This window comes from Sinohyriopsis cumingii, chromosome 14 (assembly GCF_028554795.1).
Source record: "Sinohyriopsis cumingii isolate HCF-2022 chromosome 14, ASM2855479v2, whole genome shotgun sequence".
NCBI classification, from domain to species: domain Eukaryota; kingdom Metazoa; phylum Mollusca; class Bivalvia; order Unionida; family Unionidae; genus Sinohyriopsis; species Sinohyriopsis cumingii.
The window spans coordinates 5,492,671-5,515,845 of NC_142974.1; positions in this window are offsets into that span (position 1 = coordinate 5,492,671).

Consider the following 23,175-nt stretch of genomic DNA (forward strand, 5'->3'; position numbering starts at 1 on the left):
GGTCTCCACTCATTTCAAGGCCAGACATTTTAAATTTCTATACCGTACTTGTGTATACAAAGTCTTTGATAAACGCAATGCTACACCTAAATCTATGATTCATGGGATTTTATTGATTTCGGCCACATTTTTGTGACGGCGACTATCAGCTTCAAAACATATTGAATGTCTCCTTTTGACGTTTTAAATGTGCCAATTTGATCTTGGAAAATAACAAACATGCCCGGGTCGACGTCCACAACAACCAGGCTAGTGAACACCGATGTGCTTTGGTTGCAAACCTGTTCAAATCCACATCAGCGCTGGGTACGGATTAATAGCGTCCATAAGGTGTAATAAGCATTTTGTAAACTATTAGATGTATTTTCTAAGAGACAAGGTACAAACAATAAGCACGTAACACTTCAACCATAAGATCTCGGCATATGTGCTCGTTCAGCCGAGTTTGCAACGGCATTCAAATAAACCCGTTGATGTTGTTACCGCCTGTGGTCAGATATTAAACAACTTCAAATGGCGGTGCAAGTCTGTACGAATCAAAATATGAAAGATGTCCACTCACTACCGTATATGTCATACAGTGAGTGCCATAACCTGTTAACGACTCCAGGTACACTATTCATAGTTCCCTTGAGCGAGGGATCATCGATGCCAGCTCACCACACATAAATGCACTTTGAAAATGCTTGACTAACTTTGTCATGACGAGTAAGTCAAGGTTAAATGCGCAGTATTTTGAGAGCTGTACCAGACAGTCGAAGATCTCTGAGAGTATAACTTGATAACGTTCCGGAAAATTGAAGACCTTTACTTTTTCTCAAAACACGATACCGATTTTTCTACCGATTGCCTTTCTCAGAGACATCACGGATGCTATTCCGACGGACCCTAACGCAGTTGCGTTTATGTTCTCGAAAGGTGCATCCACTAGCAACGCTCGAATATATGCGAAGAATGGAAATATTCCACAGATTCTTTTTCCATTTTGAGAACTTTGATGTCATTTATTTTTTTTGTTTGACTGCTTTAAACTATACAGTCGGTGGTATGGTCAACCACACAGGAATACTTCTTGCTAACATTGTTGGAGAAATCATCTTTGTGACTCTGAATCCATTCGGATTAAGCCCTTATTTTCGGAAGCTTCTTTGGGATAATGTCAACCTTATGATAGAACATTATTATTTCAAATCGTAACAGGTTTAATTATTATGGTATGACTCTATACATTTTCTTAATGCGCAGCAACGATTCTCATTAGGCCACCTTTGCCCTCGAACAACACAAACTTATGGGACAGGATAAATACAGTGAATCTGTAATTGACGAGGGGAGTCCAGCTAGATCATTAAACTTTGCATAAAAGTACATGTCAAACACCCACTGCTTAAAAAAGTTCAGGTGTTCCGAAGAAGCGTAATAAGGCGACAACAACGTAGAAACGCCGTGCTGGGAAATCTGGAAACCTGTTTAAATGCTTTGATGTCCGTTCGTGTACCTCCATAGCTTGTGATATACACGTGCGACTTGATTATCTGTGAAGTTAAAGCTAAATTTCTTCTGTGTATTCCTGGTGACAGTTTAACGGAGGATAAATTTCAGTCACTCCTAACCGGTGAAATATCATTGTACTACATGTGGGTATGTTAGAAAGCTTGCCAGTAGCTTCTCGTGGGTCGGTGGTTCTTTCTGGGGTTTTCCTGGGTTCGTCCTCCACCATTAATGCTTCATATCGTGTGCTGAAAAAATGACGTTAAACACTACCACAACAACATCATTGTACTACGGGTTTTGTCAGCAACCACAGCGTCATCTTGAAACGCCATAAACATGTATTTTGGTGCGTTATGGCCATGTTGGGTACTTATTACCTGTAGCTGAACAGTAAAGTCGGACGTCGAGTTTCAGTTGACCGCGAGAAATGACACAGCTATAGCGGGTTCACAAGTCATACATGCCAACACATGTGATGATGTGGTCAGTGACAGGCATCCACAATGTTAATGTTGGCAAGCAATAGACCTTGACCAGCATCGACGCCTGCGTCTTGCCAAATTACATCGGTGGTGGTGTCAGCATGGCTGTGTGTTTGGCTAAGCCAAGGTTTAAATTTGAATTTGTGTTTTGTAAAGATTCGCCACAAACACCAGGTATGGCATGCATAGTAGAGGGTTGTGGGTTAACTAAACATACTGCACCAGTTGATACATGGGTTATTATCAGCACTAGCGTCAGATTCCTAAAATATTATAGATGATCCAGACAACCTCCCGTAATCTTTGTTATATCTTGTCTAGAACTGCTTCAACGAAATAAAGTGTGCTGTCGAACAGAGTCATGATGCCATTGTTAACAAAACCAACCTTGGTATCGTCGGCATTAAGGACTATTGTTGATCTGCGTAAGTTCACCGCTGATATCTAAGAAGGCCTCACGTGGTAGGAAGTATCGTGACGTAAGTCTATTTTGGATGGGTGGAGGGCCTAACCTGGATATAAATAACTGAAAATCATGGATGGTGTGATCTAACATCACAGGGGTGCCCATGTGCTTCGCGGTATTAGGGGCATCTTTTATTTTTTCATTGTTTTATATATTATTGGTTGCGTTTTAAAATTTTTGTGGCATCATCACTCCAAGTCCAATTTCAGTCCACAACCGTAATCCGCTTCCCTTGCCAGATTTGTAATCCTAGAATTGTCTATGCATTGTTGTGCGGAAACATTACTGATTTTACAGACATGAGCCTTCAGTGTTCTTGTTGATGGAAGTGTAAAAGCTCGAGTTACTGATCGCCGTATTCGATCTGGAGTCGAATGACATCCTAGCATTCCTAGACATTTCAACTGATCCACATCAATGTTGTTGATACATTGAGCGACTTGGATTTAAATTTATATAGCGATCGGTGCGGCACTTGAGGTCGGAACGGCAAACTCCTTTGGTATACGTGTAAACAATTCTTGGAAAATATCGTCATGGCAAATTCCGTAATATGACAGGTAAACGGGATATCTCGCATTAATAACACGCACGGGTATCATACATTCCTCAACTAATGTCATTGTATTTAGATATCACGTCGATGTCTAATGTACAGTTTTTTGTTAATGTTTAGTAGTTTGTATTTCATCACATGAAGTACTCCTAAACGGCTCAAACAGGCTTACTAAAAAGTCCTGAAAATGTGAAACAAGACAAAACCCATTCAAGTGCGAAACTAGGATTTTACGCTGTGTGGCCATTAGGTAATCATATAAATATTATTGTAGTAATCTAATATTTAAGAACATTTAGTTGAATACGCATATGTTCTTGAGGTTCTTAGAAATAGTGAATAAGATTGAATATCAAGACAAGCTGATGCAGGAGTTTGAATAGCTCGGCATTAGACATTTGTTAGACACGTTTACAGCCGGCGATATCATTACGGACCAGTTCCAAGTGCTTGCAGCAGCTTTACAGCGTTGCTCCACGTTCTCTGCTATGGTATCAACGGCAGATTTTAGATTGCATGCCTTTATCGTGGTTCTTAAAATTATATGTCCGAACATGCGCGATATTTTTCTGGTCAAGTCAATAGTGAGACATTTTCGGGTCCTGGGTGACATCCACACACATTCTCCGACACTTAACATACGAATGGTGGCCGGCACATAAAGCGCAATGTATATTTGCAAGACTTTGCGCGTCAATGCCACGAAATATCATCTGTATGTAGCATTAATCCCTAATTACTTTAGGCACGATTGCGTGTCGTATTTTTGTTTTACAGAGATCAAGTCTGTGTTTCTGTGTGGACATCTGGAAAATGTTCTCGTGGGGATTGTCTTGGAGTTCAAGCATTATTACATCGTCGTACACGACAGGATTATTCTCACTCGGATCTAGGTCGTCAGTGGTAGGACCTAAATCAATCGCGGAAAAGAAATTGATAGTAATCGACTTGCTTCCTGGCGATAACTGAAAGCTGAAGTAGAACCTATAAGCCGTATAGATGCTGCAGTTTACCGACATCATGTAGCGTAAAAAGCATCACGTGATGTCCGTGCAAGTGAACGTACTGATATAGATTTCATTCGTGTTTTGAACGCAGTCAATCCTACACTCGGAGAAAGAATCGCTAGATGGGTCATCATAGTAGGAATGACGGCAACGATTTTATTGAAAGGTAACATATATTGATAATAATAAAAAACATAAATGATAAAAGCGTACTTTTTCCGCCACATATTATAGTCTGTGGTGCTATCGGTAAAATGAAGCTGTCTTTGAAAAGTCAACGAACGCGGAAAAGGTCACTCAAGCGGTTGTGCAATCATGATTAGCTAAGCAAGCGTTGTGGCTAATATAGCTACCCGCACCAGGAAAGATATCCTGAAGATGGTTTGATGTGAGAACACCTAACGAAGTTCATCAGGTTTTGTTTCATCCGCATGATCGCAAGAACGGGCATACAGTTACGTGTTACTTATTTTAGATGTTCCAAACAAATATAAACCGTTAACGTCCAAATATTTAGCATGTTTCGCAGATGCACCTAGAGATATTTATAAACGTTCGCCGCTAACATGGCCGTGACAGTTACATGTGGATCTGGGTAAAGAATTTATCGGAGCCGTCGCTTCGTTGTTAGCAAATCATAGTTTAATGGTTTCGAGTTAAACATGCTAATATACATCACGGTCAGGCTATCGTGGAACAATGTAACCGTACACTTGTTGAACGGTTTTCGGACATCAGTAAGCGCGAAAATTGTTGATGAGAACTTGGTCTCGGATTTTATCAGTCATAGTCAGCGCTGAATAATGAAATCGTACGAGCGTAGGGGCGAAAACCTGTTGCGGAAATTCGAGAGAAGACTGTAACCGTTACCTACAAAATAATTTGACAACCATTTGTATTAGATTCGCTTGGAAACAATTTACCTCAGTATGTGTGCACTGGAGCAGAAAGAAAGCGGACAGCGCAGTGGTACTAGCCAAATATGGTTAATGCATGTAATTATGATCGCAGATCTACTTGATTTTCCGTAACATTCAGCACGTTACCTTTTAGCGCCGTTGGAAAAGTTTGACAAAGTTAGGACAACGCAGGTCTGACAAAACACATGTATGGTTGTTGTCGGCTTTGTGGATGATCGTGAGAGAGGTTTTATCTTTGTAGCCATTGATGTGTATTACCTGAGTGTATCGACCAGCACTTTATGTTATAGTTCGTTCCACACAGCATCGCGAATTTTGTCCTATTTGTAGTACAGTAATTGTTCAGGTCAGCTTCATTAAATCTAGCTAAAATAATCATAATACCAAATAGCTCAATTTCGTGTTTGTGTTTTGAATGTCTCTATCAAAAGGTTTTGTATGGTGCGCTATCAAAGTTGAAAAGACCTTAAGTTGCTTTATGAGTGAAATTATTCTCTGTTATGTTGCTGCTAAAACATCAGCGGTTTATTCTTTTTAAAATTAGTTCCCAGTGCGTGGACAACACGCTTGAGACGACCGGACAATACGACTGAGACGACCGGACTGAGGTAAGAAAAGTAATGGTAGCAAGACATCTAGATTTATCTGTCTGGTGAGTGCGAAAAAAGTGTATGCACTGTCTCCACATTAAAGAATGTTACGAGTCTATGCTCTTAAAATAAATAACAGAAAAGAGAAAAACCAACATCTTTGGAAAAATTGAACAAATAATTTATTTTTCTAGAATGCAAATTGAAAAATAGGAAGAAAAAAATGAACTTAATGTAATGCCAATTAAATCCAAAAATAAAATCCAAGAATTAAAGACACAAGTCCTAGCAACAAAATGTTCTGAATAAAACTCAGGTCAAGTCTCAAAGCGATCCAAACTTGAAGGCGATGAAGTGTCTGTTATGGTCTGCGAACAACAGTCTGTTGTTCAATTACAGAAATATTATTCCATGTTTGAATTCAGTATAAATTCCAATGAATGTCCTTATCCAAGAATTTTATCAGAGCACTTTTGTATTTCCAGAGAAAATAATCATTTAAATTCAATAATTTGAAGAACATAAAAATCAGCCCAAACTGGTCACAATATAATACAACTTAAAGTGCTAGATGTTTAAGCACGAATGGTATAGTCCTCACAGTAACAAGATAATATAGTTCGCTGCGTGACTCCAGGTCACAAGTTATCATTTTCTTAAATCAACATTAACTAATGGAAACTATCCTTCTAGAATGATCTAATAAGCCGTGTTTATTTACAAAACAATAAGCCGTATTTATTTACAAAACAATAACCTATAAAATTAACTTTGGCACGGACTTGAAAGAACTGGTTTCAAACACATGCAGGTCCAGAAAATGCAGCGGATATCCTTTCCTCTACTCATAAGCTGATATCCAGGTTTCATCTATACTGATAAATATAGGTTTGATCATAAACCCTCATAAATTTTACGTTATTGAATTTTTAAGATCATGGTATTTGCATAGGTTTACTATGGGATCTGAATTAGTACCGTGAGTCCTATAGACAGCCACATCAATATAGTGACTCCACATATGCAAGTGCAATTAACTTTACTATAAATGTATAAATGCAGTCATACGGTTCTATTTGTGGATAACAAGTAAAATTAATACCTTATGTAAACCATAGAGTGATTTCAGTGGGATATTAAGCATCTTTTCAGATATATTAGCTGTTGCCGAGAAGAGGGAAGAGGAATAGTGTGTAGATTAGACTGGGTTAGTTGTAGTGCAGAGCCTCCCCCCCCCCCGCATGGTCCTAAAATCACACTTTAGGAAACCCTCAACACTGTCTTGCACTTTGGTTTATATCTAGGCAATACATGTATTCAATTTATACACTTTACCATTTATAGAGTAATTATAGTAAGCATGATATTTCCTCGTTGTGTTTTGAAACATAATGCTTTAGATATGATCACTTAGTTCTCTTCCACCATGCTTAATGGTGATGACCTCTCATGACTCTGCATCCCACTAATTTATTTCAGTGAATGTTTTTGGAAGTTCATATTTTTCATTTTAATGGACTTATGTCTACTTTACTTTACTTTCAAATTAGATATCTTCTGGGAGGAATTATAGATAAATTTTGTCATTTAAATATCTTTTTCTGTAATAATAAAGATACTAATTCAGTTCTCATAGTCATTTTTCATTATCATGGCGTTTGCATAGGTTTCCTATGAGAACTGAATTAGTATCGTGGGTCCTATAAAATCGCTCGATGTCACATCAATTACGCAATATGACAAGGCTCTTAATATATTTCAATAATAAATGGAAGAGCAATAAATGGTAACATTAAAAAAGATGAGTATTTTTAGACAGTTTTATTTTAATTTTATTCTCTGATTTTCTTAAACAAACCTCAAAAATTTAAATGTTGCCTGAAATGCACCATTGCTCTTTAGGTGAAAATGATCTTGCAATAACATGTACTGTTCATTAATGTAATCCTTGACAAGTAGAACTATGCACATTGCTTACGTATATATTGAACGACTATTCATAGGCCCGTCAGGAAAATCAAGGGTGGATATAGGACACACGGTACTAATGATATGGAAAAATTGGAACCAACCTGGAAATGGGTGAATATAAAATAGAGTATATATGGGTTTGGCTGACCAGGATTGGTTAATAATGTAAGTTATGTTGTAGGAAAAAGAATCTTTTGAGAGCTTATCCTAGTTGTAAGTGGGGGAAAAATAGTGACATTGTTTTATTGATAGAATTTTAGTCCTTTAACAGTTTGGAGTTTGGAACACTCATTACTAACATTAGCACCTGACTCGTCGGTGCGGACTTCAAAGAACCGGTTTCAAACACATGCAGGTCCAGAAAATGCAGCGGTTCATATCCTTTCCTCTACTCATAAGCTGACATCCAGGTTTCATCTATTCTGATAAATATAGGTTTGATCATGAGCACTCAGAAATGTTATGTTATTGATTTTTTATTATCATGGCGTTTGCATAGGTTTCCTATGAGAACTGAATTAGTACCGTGGGTCCTATAAAATCGCTCGATGTCACATTGCTGGATCTGCAATTTAAATTTTCAGCTCCACCAAGGAAAATTAACGCAGTCACTGACAAATTACTGACACGAATGGATTTGACGCGCACGGCGCATGTAACCTACAGTAACGAATTAACTCTATCAAAACACGAATCCCTGTTGTGTATCACATTCTGCGTAGATATACTGGATATTTTAGTATGCAAGTGGTCGTGGATTCATCAGTTGCAGCGATAAATGATACTCCCAACTCTGTTGACAAATACATGACGTTTCGGTTAGGGAAATTACAGGTTTTGACTGTAAACAACCAGCCTTTGTTGAATCAAACATTGTCAACAAATGAACATTCATGCACTTATCAGAGTGGTTTATTCATCAGTCCACACACTATCCCACAATACAATTTTCAAGTAGTGTATTTTTGTGTTAGTAAAAGCGACAATTGCCATAATTCCAGGACAGAAGAAATACATTTCCAAGACTATCACAAATTAGAAATCTCCTCCGATTCATTACGCAATTCGTTAGAGCTGTGTATTTTATCGTACCGTTATCTACCATAGAACATTTTCCTAGTTAGAACTGACGAAAGTTAAACGCCCTCCGTATAAAAGATATGAATTACTTATTGTTTTTTCGTAAGACATCAATCGAATAAATGTGATAATACAGTAATAATATCAAATGATTTTATATTCTATTTTCTCATGCGTAAAAGTTGTGTACTTAGAGTCAAAGTTGCACCCCAATGCCCTCTTTAATGTATTCCTATTAAAGCGCGTTTACAAAAAATAAAAATATGTGGTTCGAGTCGCTCATGATGCAATACTTGCAACAACTAACAATTATAACTGTTTTTTATGGGAGGTATCTTTTATTTTAAAAATTGTTTCCGTTCAAAGAACAGCATATATCTATATTCTACTTAGCTAATTATTCCGATGTAACTCGACCCGAGTAATGGTATGTTTGTATAGTTGAACTTCTACGCATCGATCAGAGTCCATCCCTATCCTAACTTGGTATGTCTGACAAAGTGTATAGTTGAACTTCTACGCATCTATCAGAGTCCATCCCTATCCTAACTTGGCGAGTGTTTCCAACGTCTCGAGAATATTTTCAAAGTCTTTGTCAATTTCATCAAATGATAGCATCGGTGTCTTCAAGGTTCAAACTCATATATGGACCACCATGAATACACCCGTTTGCGATTTTTAAAATATCCTTGTCTGATGGCAGAGTAAAAGAGACACCATGAACAATATCTGCTTCAACCCAAGAGGGATCTGTAACGTCAATACGATTCCTGGACACATCTTTGATACAAGTTTTCTAGCAGCTATACTTGTTGCTTACGCTTTCGAAATAATCGCGTGATAATCTTCATAATCGACATTTTAGGGGTGGGTTGCAAATATAATTTGCTCTCGAATATGTATATTAAACAAACTGTAACAGGCAATCAAATAATTATATACTGCAGACTCAGTCGAATTGTTAGTTTTGCAAGACATATAATACAACGATTTTAAATTTCGAAACTGAACTAACACAAGCGACCTTACCAGACACAGAGAGACAAACAGACAGCCACAGAAACATATTTAAAGTTATAACTTGCTGCATTTCAGTGAGGCGATAACAAGAACATTCAAGGTTGGTAACTCCAATGTGTTGATATTAGATCACATTGACGCGCACACAAACATATTTTCGCTATCCCAGACTTAAAGCTTGCTATTATTTGATATATAATTGGTGCGTGAAAGGCACATTACTTGACTCATATATAGACATTGTAATGCGTTCCGGATCACTGCCATCTCACCTCTGTCTGCGTGGGTTCGAGTCCAAGGCTTGGCTAGCGTGGGTACGTGGGAAAGCCTGCCAGTAGCTTCTCGTGGGTCGGTGGTTCTTCCCTGGGTTTTCCAGGGTTCTTCCTCCACCAGTTATACTGGCCGCCATGTATAGCCTATCTTGTGCTGAAAAATGGCGTTAAACCCTAGAACAACAACGACAACAACTGTTGGTTGCTTGCACGAAAAGCAAGATGCAAGTATAACATTTTCTCGTGTTCAACGCCCAAATAACTGCAAATAGCGTAGACGCAGTTGTGTTGCTGAAGAATTCACGGACAGATCTTTGTATGTGTTTGTCCTTCAACCGAGAACCTCAGATCTACACTGTATATTTTGATATGCCGAGACTGATGTGACAGCTGATCTGGATATCTATGCTGTGCGCAGTTGGATGAGGTCAATTACACAGTGGTTAAGACGGTATACAGAAGTAATGACTGAAATGGTTAGTACTGATTTTTGTTACAGAAATGTTTTATTACATATAACATAATTCCAAAAGCTATTGGTCTAAACAAGAAAATGTTTGTAGGTCCCATCCATCAGTTGTCCGTATATGACAGACAATACCTCTGAAATGTGCCACTCCAAATGTAAATTGAAAATTCCTTTTGCATCGAGCTTAAATGGATCGAATAGGAAATTATATAATTTATTGCAAGAAAAGAGCCCTGACAGACCAACGACTGCGGTACAAGTTTAGACGCTACAAGGATTATGACCTATTTATATCAAATGGATTGCTTGATTTCAATAAAGCTGATGTTACAACGACCGTTACTTTTGATGTAATCCATTTTTGGATCAATAATATGATATCTAGCGTAATTCACATTCGTACATTTTGTGGTTAAAAGGAAGTGTACTGTATGTTTAACTCTGAAATTCAACACAGGTCGTATCAAGATTATAAAAAATGGAAATAAGTGTTAGTTCTGACGAGTATTTATTCGCCGTTGAGGGGGCATTCAATCGACAACAAAGTTGAAATATTTAAAGTAAAATGTAAGTTATTGCAACGTTTTAGATCAAAACTAACTAGCCTTATATGTTTATAGTGTTTGCTTCTTTGTTTTCCAATGCATATTAGTTTCAACATGTCTCAAAAAGCAACAACACGCGAAACATTATTTAACGATATGCAGTAAAACAGTTATCGCAGGCCAAAACTTTATCATTATCTTTATTTCCTTCCATGGAATAGATCATCTGAATACAATCAATAGATAAGTATTATTATTATTTTTTTAAAAATTAATATTAGATTACAAATTTGTACACTATATCAGTCAACAAAGTGTTCGTCAACTGCATAAGTTGCAAGTTTCAGTACCTTATTTGCAGAAGAGATCTGCACACTGCATGACAAAGTATGCTGCATACAAGACAAATAGCAGGGAGTTTTCTATGTCGATTACACCTGATGATAGCCTTTTACCTGGAAGATATTGTAGTTGCAGCTCATCTTCTGCATTAAATAATGTAATGTGCGGGCTCAGTGGAAATTTATCAGTAAGGAAATCCCAGAAAGAGTTTCTAAAATTCGACATATAAGGACAACTAACACAACAATGAAGTATCAGGGCTGTATAAACATTCCCACATCTAATACACATATCGAGCTGTGTTTGAGGAACAGCAGCCCATGGTTTAGCTACATATGTAAAAACCTTAGTTTGTTGTCTTGTTTCAGCCGACTGCCACACTGAGGCAGGTCGTAAGTATACGTGTATCGACGAGAATCTATCAAAATCTGCTTGATTAGATATACGAACTCTCCACAGGCTATTTTCAAGACCAACAATTTTTGACCTTACAATTTCTTTCCAATTTCGTTTATTTGGAATTTGGGAATGATGCAAATAATCAGTTAGATACCCGAGCAAGTCAAACTTCTTTGAGGTATAATATAAATTTGAAATTAACCCGTAGCTTGACATGCATCCGCTCAAAATGAAGTGAAATAACGCAACGTTAAACACACGTTTAGTATGTACGTTGTTAGGCATCAAACACAATCTGTGTAAAAACAACAATTTTCTTCTATCAATTTCGGACTGCGCTGATGTCCATCCTAGCATTACAAGGGCAATGTCTGATCTTGTATGTGTTGGAAAACCTTGTGAATGTTTGGCAAAATACCTCAGAGTTTTATCCAATAAAGAGATTTCACTTTTTGAAATGGTAAACCTTAATTCACTTCCATAAAACATTGAAGGGAAAATTACCTTTTTAATTACATTTGCAGCAACCAAAGTACTTAAACCATTCGGTTCAATGCCAATACCAAACAGACCGTGAAAATATTTTTATCCTTTCTTGCATGCATCGAGTATTGCGTCATGCGACGTCAACTTTGAGTTAATCCGGTGACCCACCTGTGTTGCCGAGTCAGTAACCGGCAAACATAACGGGTCAAGATAACATTTCATATTAATATAATTCTTGTATTGAGGACCGAAAATGATAATGTATGACTTTGCGACACTAAGCTCGAATCGCCACTTATTACTGTAGTCGTATGCTGTATCTAACAGATATGGTAGATTGCTAGGATATATAGCCAAAAGTGAAATATCATCAGCTAGGGTTGGATTTCCCACAGTTAAGGATCCAATCTTTGCTCCAAATCCACTATTTTCTAACTGTAGCAGCAAGTCATTTATAAATATTGTGTACATCAAAGTTGACAAAACACCCCTTTGTCTCACTCCTTGGCCAATTGAGAACCAATCTGAAAATTGCCCATTTACAAGAACTTTACTCTGTAAATTTGTATACATGTTAACAAATATCAAAAGGGATTTACCAGTAATTCCCAACATGGATAATTTAAAAAGTAGTATTTTGTGCTACACGGTATCAAATGCCTTTTTTGTATCAAGAAAAGCAGCCAATACCCGTGAACCCATGTTTACATTATATTTTACTGATTGTAACAGTACAAAACTGGCTGTTGTGCAGCCTAAACCTTGTTGGTAACCATGTTGTTGTGAACTGGGTATACTAGAATTAGTATCTTTGAGCCAAGTTACCAAACGTTCATGAAAAATTTTCTCAAAGGTTTTGTAGATAACAGGCAGTAAAGTAACAGGCCTGTAACTTTCGAGGGAGTTGTTTGATTTTCTGTTACCTTTGTACAATGGTATTACTAACCCTTTTTTACAATCTACAGGTATGTAAGATTGATCAATCATCAGAGTAAATACAATTGTCATACACTCGATGAAGTAGTCGCTAAAATTTGGCGTGTGAATGTCCTTATAGTATCTGGCAAAGCCATTTGCGATGGAATCATCATCACGGACACAAGCTCCATCAGTTGATAGTTCCTGACAAAAATTCATATTGTTCCCTCTCTTAACGTTGATCATTTTCCAAAAGTGTCTTACATCGCATTCATGTGTTTTTTCAATTTCTTCAAACCGCTCCGGTGGCCTAGTGGTTAGAGCGTCCGCCTCGGATGCGGGAGGTCGTGGGTTCGATCCCCGGCCGAGTCATACCAAAGACTTACAAAAATGGTACTAACAGGTGCCTCGCTTGGCGCTCAGCATTAAGAGGTTAGTGTTAGGACTGGTCGGCCCGGTGTCAGGATAACGTGACTGGGTGGGACATCATGCTACATGTCTGCGGCATGATGCCCCAGTGCTAGACATCACTATAAACTGCCACATTGCAGACATCGTAGCGATATGACTGAACAATTGTTAAAGCTACGTTAAAAATCCAAATCACACACACACACACACACACACACACACACACACACTCAATTTCTTCATATACCTCCCCCATATATTTTTCCACAGCAAGTTTTTGAACGTTTCTAAAGTCTCTCTTCTTATCTTTATATTCTCCGTAAGAATTATATTGATTACCCCTCGGTCTTCCCTCATTTATCCAAGTATATCTAGCTTGTCTTTGAAGTTTATGTGCTTCTTTGAGTTCATTTGACCAGTATAGTTTGGCATGATAATTGAAGTTAGACTTTGGAAGCGCGATGTCGCTTGACTGCTATATTGCATTAACAATATGCCCTTAAATCTATCAACATTGTCCGAAATAGTATCTATATCTGAAGTTTTCAGGAGAAGGTCCAGCTCAGATTGATAGTTTTTCAAGATATCAGCGTCTAATTTATTCCAAGCTATGTTATTTCTCTTCATAGACTGTCTGAAGTCTTTCCCACAGGTCACTGTACGAAGAGAAGTAAGTTAATGGAGGTGGTGAGATATCACGTGCTCTTCGTGATTTGAAACTATGTGCACACTCCGTAATCTACCTATGCATTGATCCGACAGTACAAAATGATCAATCATCGCTCTTGCTGGAGTAAATGTATAACAGGAACCAGTGCATATTATTAAATGTCCAGCACTAGATTATTATATCGCAAGAACTCATGAAATACCCTATCTTTGTAATCTCTGAAAGTGTCTGGTTCAGCTACTGCATTGAAATCACCAGTAAAATACACGTCCCCCAGCTGTGAGTACGGATCATACCGATTTTGAATCAACTCATTTTGCGCTTTGTAACAATCTATGCCATACAATAGGGTCGGCATATGTACACAAAAAATATATACATTTTGTATATCTGGAAATTTGAATTATATGCCAACAACTCTGTCACTATTAACTTCATCTATAAAGTTAGCATATCTCATAAGAACAATTTGGTAAAAGATTGCAACTCCTCCTTTACCACATTTTATTAAAGTGCTATTAGAGGAAATAACATAATTACAAAAGCTATTGGTCTAAACAAGAAGATGTTTGTAGGTCCCATCCATCAGTTGTCCGTATATGACAGACAATACCTCTGAAATGTGCCACTCCAAATGTAAATTGAAAATTCCTATTGCATCGAGCTTAAATGGATCGAATAGGAAATTATATAATTTATTGCAAGAAAAGAGCCCTGACAGACCAACGACTGCGGTACAAGTTTAGACGCTACAAGGATTATGACCTATTTATATCAAATAGATTGCTTGATTTCAATAAAGCTGATGTTACAACGACCATTACTTTTGATGTAATCCATTTTTGGATCAATAATATGATATCTAGCGTAATTCACATTCGTACATTTTGTGGTTTAAAGGAAGTGTACTGTATGTTTAACTCTGAAATTCAACACAGGTCGTATCAAGATTATAAAAAATGGAAATAAGTGTTAGTACTGACGAGTATTTATTCGCCGTTGAGGGGGCATTCAATCGACAACAAAATTGAAATATTTAAAGTAAAATGTACGTTATTGCAACGTTTTAGATCAAAACTAACTAGTCTTATATGTTTATAGTGTTTGCTTCTTTGTTTTCCAGTGCATTTTAGTTTCAACATGTCTCAAAAAGCAACAACACGCGAAACTTTTTTAAACGATATGCAATAGAACAGTTATATTGTTCGCAGGCCAAACCAAATGACAATGCATTGTTTGGAATAACCATGCAGACCTCAGTCCATTCAATGGCATGGTACTTAAAAATAGTATAAGACAATACTCAAACAAGAAGAGTATTTCGACATTTAGAACTTATATAAATACAAAGGCAGCAAAGATGGAAATATAATTTCGAAAGATAAGCAAATTATGACATATTCAATAACTCGTGGTTTTTTGCCAGACGAATAGGAGGCTTTACTTTGATGTCATTTTAAAATGACTCAGAAACATGAGATACGGAAGAAAACCAGGTGTGTTGCATTATCCGGGAGCTATTGTCTATACCTAGATCTAGTACCTACATAGTTTTTATCATTCTTTTAATGAGAAGATATATTTGAAGGCATCGAATACATACCGACACACGAAGATATATTTGAAGGCATCGAATACATACCGACACACAATGTGCAGCATTCATGGGACTTTATGGTAGCATGGATTAGTTAGGTCAAACAGACCACTTCTAATTGCCTCACGCAAGGAATTGTTAGGATATTCTTATGTATACATGCTTAATAATTTACGATAAGAATAAATATGTTTGTGCATTAAGTCATTTTAAATCATGGTTGAGGTGCTTGACGTGAATTACAAAGGACTTGATGACAGTCATACTAATGTGAAGCAAGAAAAACTGTGCAAGTATGAAATTAGTGTCTCCCAAAAGTGTCCTTGATGGCTGATTGTTTTAGTATCTTTAGTATTCGAACACACGCATTTGCAGAACCCTTCAATTAACAGCTTGTTTAAACATCTATATCGGCAATAGGAAAACATCTACATCAAGCCAGACTCACGTAGGTGTTCGTTGATTCGCTTGGTGGCTAGGCCCCTTCCGTGCTATAAGAAAGAGTATTTGGGGGAAGCATCGCGATATTGGACAGATAAGTCATATTTATTGTTCGATTATCTGTTTTTCTTGTTCTTTTAGCGAACACATGGCTATTCAACGAGGAAAGTAGTGTGTGTGTGTGTGTGTGCGTGTGTGTGTGTGTGTGTGTGTGTGTGTGTGTGTGTGATTTGGATTTTTAACCTAGCTTTAACAATTTTTTTCAGTCACATCGCTACGATGTCTGCAGCGTGACAGTTTATAGTGATGTCTAGCACTGGGGCATCATGCCGCAAACATGCAGTACGATGTCTCACCCAGTCAATTATCCTGAAACCAGGTTGACAAGTCCTAACACTAACCTCTTAATGCTGAACGCTAAGCATAAGCTGTCTCTCGTCACTAGAGCTAAAACCAGGATAGGGGCAAGTGAACATACAGCAGACGGAATGGCATATTAAGACTGGACTCAACTAGAAGAGGTCTGTGGCAATTCAAAGTGATATCGTGTCGTTTATACAACGCGCCATGGACATCTTAGCGTCTGATATAAGTGTTCGTAGCCGGTCTGCAATATCAAGTTTGCATAATATATTTTAACGCTGTTGTTGTATTTGAACGTACGATTTCAGGAGTAGTCATCAATCCTTAAAATGTAGACTTGGACATTGTGCACACTCATATCAGGTACATGCGTGTGGAGGTTCCTTGGGTTTTTCAGTTATTAATCGGCGGTTCTTGAGTATTTTGCTGAAATGCGGCTCAGCTGCACCAGTTTACGAAAAAGAATTGTGTTTTCCTCCGGATAACTGAACATCAGGTGATCTTAGAAATTTTTTAAAAAAATGTTTGCCTCAGTACCAGTGTTGGCTGTAAACGACATCAAAAATCCATTCAAATTTGATACTGCTTCGAGTGGTGAAGTTACAGCAGCTGATATATCCCATGATACTGAATCTGTGTGTGTGTGTGTGTGTGTGTGTGTGAGAGAGAGAGAGAGAGAGAGATTTGGATTTTTAACGTAGCGGACACTCTAACCACTAGGCCAACGGAGCGGTAGGACATTGGCGGAAAGGAAAGTGTGCACAAGGCGGAACTCCATTGTCGCGTCACGCTTCGTGAGCTGATGACCGTGGCATATTTCCTAGTGATTTCAAAACCTATCTCTACAGAACATAAACTGTGCTCTGTTCAATGTAGCCTGCGGTGGCTCATTAACTTCAAAGAGCCTGAAGGACAGTTGGTCCTTTGGTTGGAACAGCTATTATTATATGACTCTGTGACAGAGCACTGCCCTGGGACATGTCATGCAAATGCCTAGGATATAAGCCGCTTGCCCTGCCGAAGTTGCTAAGTCTTCCGCTATCCCGTTTGTCAGTGATTTTCATTTGAAGACATTCATAGGCAAGAAACATCTTTGACCAGGGTGATCGGTATGGTTGAGGCTCGACAAAGCCTCTCCTGGAAATAATTTAGGCTTTATGGGGAGCGTACAATTTATTGGGAATATCCGACGGAATATTCATGAGAGTTTGGCGTGATTGTTCTGGAAAACCATGTAAACGCTTTATCGTCGGACCTTACAGATGCGTCGGAATGTCTTAAAACAGTGTCATGATGGAGGCAACGGGGGATATTTAGGAGTCGACAAAAATCCTCAGGAATATATCCCATAGTCATTACTGACCGGGAATGAAGTATGGTATTTAAGAGTACTGATTGACATTCTCCGCCTGCACTGGGCACAAGAACCCCAACCAGAAGCACCGAGCGAAATTTCAGTGTATAGCAGCTGGTGAAACAGGAGAGTTCGAAACCTTCAATATTTAGGGACACATTACAAAGACATTCGAATAATTGGAGATCCTTTCATATAGGAGATTAAGGCGGTGCCTTGGTCTAATGGTAAGGCTTCCACAGATGCGTTGCTTGAAAATACTGTTAGTATATTTGGCGCTCCTCGTATGTTTTTGTCTGACCTCCAAGATCAGCAGTTTGAAACGTCTCTATTTAAACAAACCGTGTCATGCTAGCAATTAAAAAAGACGCTAACGTCCCCTATCTTCTTTGGTGCAATGGATGATGGAACGAGACAACAAAATTTTGTGTCAGATCCCAGCAACAAACTTTGACGATAAATCTAAAACTAGGACCATTTACTCTTACGAACATGGCTTACTGTGCGTCTACCAGAAACATGGGACTAGTACCTTCCTCTTAATGGTTTACCGTGCATCTGATCACGGTTCTGAGAGTGAACACGAATCTTCCAACAACCAGCAAGAGTCATATGACGAGTCTATGAGCCTAGGGAGAGGAAACTGCCATTTCCCATTACTGCTTAAAAGCACTGTGCTTTGGACACTCCTTTGAGCGATGAGGGAGCGCCAAGGTTACGACAAGGCTTGTGTTCGATTTTGAACCAGTCTAAGGTTTATTAATGTTTGTATTGTTTAATTTTATTTTGTTTTTCCATTAATTGTACCTTTTATATAAGGCAAAAATTGCGTCTGAGACAATGTTGTCCTTCTGTGGCTGTTAAATGGTTTGGTTAAGGACGGCTCAATAATATCATATGGGCTGGTTAGACAAAGCGGTACGGATGAATCATATAGTTACGTATACAACAGAGGTATATATCTTGTAATTAATCTGTTTGATTAGAAGATTTGATTTTAATTAATCTATTTTATCATGAGATGCGATTTGTGATGGCAGATGCCTCTTTTTTACTAATCATTTGTGGTATTAACTTCCAGAAGAAATGGTCAGACAACACTCGTTTCCTGCTTTGAGCAGGGCTTTATTTAAATTTGTATTGGTTTGTGCGGTTTTATTTATATCGGTTGATAAACAATTTATTCGGTCATTGTTCAGATCCGTTGTGTGATCAGAGTTTGCAGTTGTATTTCTAAATAATTGGAAAGGTACTATTTCAATCATTTATTGGAATTGCTAATGTACTCCCTGACTGAACTAATACACTATTTTGGGATTATTTACAATTCATTCAAAGTCATTTGGGATTATGTCATTGTAGTACAATATGATATTCAAGTTTATTAGAATTCATTCGAAACATTCTATACATTTGGACTTGTGATAGGACTTTTATGGGATTTTTTACTAGGATTTAATTGACAATACTGACAATGTTTCTTGAATTTTCACCTTGTAACTGAGATAAGTAAATAACTAGCTGATTTTAGTCGAATTGATGGTATTACATCTTTCTACTAGTTACGATCTAGAGTTGTAACATAATGCCAGCCTTAAGGTCCAGTCAAAGCAGTATCATGCTGAATTAACTTTATGTATTTTCTATTCTTTGTTATATCGAATTATTTTTTGGTTAACTCATTATGTTTTAGCTTTCGTTTGATAAAAATCGCGGACGTAGAGGATCATACCCAGTGATTCAGAATCAGGTGTGTAATCATGTTTGTGAATCATAAGTCGGGTTGTTTTTTGGTTGATTATGGGAAGTAATCAAATGTGATTCACGACCCCTAGCATGATGTTTGATATACTCGGGGACGCGTCATTTTAGGAGGCGTGGGTAACGTGACAAACCCATGATGTTTTATTTTGGCATTTCCTTCTCTAAAGGTTCGTTAAATTTTAATAATTATTTGTTTGAATATGGGAAGTCGGTATTGTAAAGATATTCCTAAAAACAAAGTACGTATCCAATTGCTAAGAAAAGACATTGTATAATATATTCACGAGATCATACGGCAGCATAGGTTAGTTTCGAAATAAAGATCCTCCCTAATTTCGCAACACATGAATTCTCGGGTCATTTCAACGTATACATGTTTAGTAATTTGACATATAAATCCTTTCTGCATTAGGTCATTGGGTCATGTTGTGTGTGGCTTGAACTATCGATATACAGTTTGAAAATGCTTACTGATGGACCATTCAATGAGAAGAAAGATAAAGCCTGCTAAAATGAAAATACGGTCCCGTGAATGTTTGGTTCTAAGATATTTAGATGAAATGTATGTGTCGTATTTGCGCATTTAAAATTATTTAGGTGAAGATCTCCTTTTGTCTATATAGTCTTTGGAAATAGTGAAAATATCGATTATCAAATCAGCGAACTCTCATAAAGAACAACTGAAATTAAAAGAAGAAAAACTAATCAATGATAATAGAGGAATGTATTTCCAGATGTCAACAATGGCAACCCGGAAAAACGAGATTAAAGAGTTCTCTTCTCATGTACATCAACATCTAGATGTGATCATGAAAAAGATCAACTGTATTGAGGGAAAGTTAGATAAAATTTGTACAAGACACAAACTTTTATACAATCAGTCTAACAATAGAAGTGGTAGAAACGTAGACTTGCAAATGAAGAAAATCATGGAAATCATGAACTATCAGCATACAAGGAGAGTAGACATGACATCTCTCCATCTATTGACCAAGAAAATGTAGTACATGGACAGAAAGAAATACTCAAAGAGCGTGCTAGAGCTCTTCAGGCAAATTCGCCTGGAAATGGTCCCGCTATGTTACATTGAAATATTTCCCGCCACCTTCACGGAATGATCGGACTAACATAACGGAAAATGTGAGTCATAATCAGCGCACAGAGGTAACATCTAACAATGCAAGAGATAGTAAATCAACTCAAAATCAGCAAAAGAAATTAAGATATGAAGAAAAAGCTAACATAAATATATAAAAAACAACATAATAAAAAGAGCTCAAATAGGGCACAACAAATCACCAAATGATCAAAGAATGCTTCCGAATGACGAGGAGAGACAAACAAATAAAGATACATCGTATAGACATATTGAGACAATTATTACCAGACCCAATCAAAGGAATATAGAATCAGATGTGTTTGAACCAGTCGTAAGAAACAAAATAAGACGCATTCTGCTGTCAAATTTCAAATCTAGAAAAAATATAGATGTAGTAAAGACAGCTATCCCAACTCAGTACAAGGAGGAAGGTGTGACAGTAACATTTGTCCTCCTCATAAAGGAACGACCCCATTGGGATGGATCAAATATATATACATTTCGACTAAATGTACTGGATAAAGATTTTGAACTGATGATGAATAATGAATCACTTTGGAGTTCTGGAATAAAATGTAGGGAATGGATAACAAACAGAAAATGGAGAGAAGGCTACCCACCTGATGAAACGCTTGGGAAATACAAAATATATTCCTAATGAGCATAGCCATGTGACTAGTAATTGCTTCTTAATTATAATTATGCTCATGATTTCAACATGGAATGTACGTGGTATAATGTCTAGCACGCAGAAACTAATTTAATTGTTACCAGACACAGATCTATTTTTTATCACTGAACATTTGCTTTGTACAAAGAATCTAACGTATTTAGATAAATTACATGATGATTTCAAAGTAGTTGCGTTACCTACTGAAGAGGTATAGCAATGCTATAGAGGTAGTGGCGGGGTTGCTGTATTTTATAAATCATCACTATGCAAAGTAAGCACCTTACAAAATGAGTTCCCAAATATTATGGCGGTGAAAATCTTAGTGAGAGACTTGGAACCTATAATTTTGATTGCAACCTACTTTCCCTCGACAACTAGAACTGATGATACATATGACAAATTTTGTGAAAATGTTTTTGATGTGTATGATAGGTATTCGGCTGAAAATATATGCATAATTATAGGCGACATGAATGCAGATCTTGTGTGTAAAAATCCGTCAAGAAGAGATCGTGCTCTCCAAAAAAAAAAGAATAGAACAGAGAAACATAGTTGCTACGTTGGTGATAAAACCACATGAACATTACATCACATATAGATCAAAAGATGTGTCACGAACGTCCACACTTGATTATATATTAATACCTGAAATAATCAGAGGTGCTGTAAAAAGACACATAGTAAATGACAAAATTGAGTTCTCAATATCGAATCACCTACCTATTACAGCGGCACTTGCAAAAGATATATTGAAGGAAAATAAAAAGACATGTGTATCTCCAAGAATGAAATGGAACTTGGCAAATCCATTAGAAATGAGCATGTATAAATCTGATGTTAGTGCATTCTTGAATTTCACCTATGAATGTAAAAAAGTAGAATATATAGAGAAGTATAATGAATTGATAACTAAGAGTGTAATAACTGCATCAGACAGATATATTCCAAAGTCCGAATTCAAATCGCACTTGAAACCATATTGGAAGAAAAGTGGGCTTGAAAAATTACATCAGAATATGAGAAAAGCGCGCGGAGAATGGCTCAAAGCAGGAAAAAATAGAAGCACAGAGTGTAACATCAAAAGAAAACACAAGGACGAAAAAAAAAGTTTAGAAAGAAACATAGGCTAGAGAAAAAGGTATATAAAGAGTGCATATTGAAGAGATAGAAAAGAGTGCAGAAATGGGAATAAACCAATTCTATGCAGTCATACGGGAAAATAGGAAAGGTAAATCGGACATTGGTAATATTGCATTTCGAGGAGTAGAATCTAATAATTTGGATGAATGTGAAAATCTATGTAAATTATATTTTTCGGAATTAAGTGGTACAACAGATGAGGAACATAACGACTGTATCAAAATGAAGAATATGTACGAAGAAAGCAAACTAAAGACTGATAACATAAAATGTAATAATATTACAGAGGAAGAAGTGTTGCAGCATATCAAGTCTCTAAAAGCAAAATAATCACCAGGCATTGATTGCATGTCGAATGAGCACTTAAATTATGGTGGAAAATATTAATCAGACATTTAACTGCCCTTTTTAATTACATGATCCAGTATGACTATTTACCTAATGTATATAGATGTGGGATGATTATACCGATATACAAACAAAATGGTAAAGATAAAAAGGATCCAGTGAATTATCGTGGAATAACATTGACATCTTGTCTGGGAAAATTGTTTGAAAAAATATTGATGACCAGAATTCAAAAGTATTTAGACAAAATAAGCTTTCCACATCCTTATCAATTTGGATTTCGTAAGGAGGCTGGAGC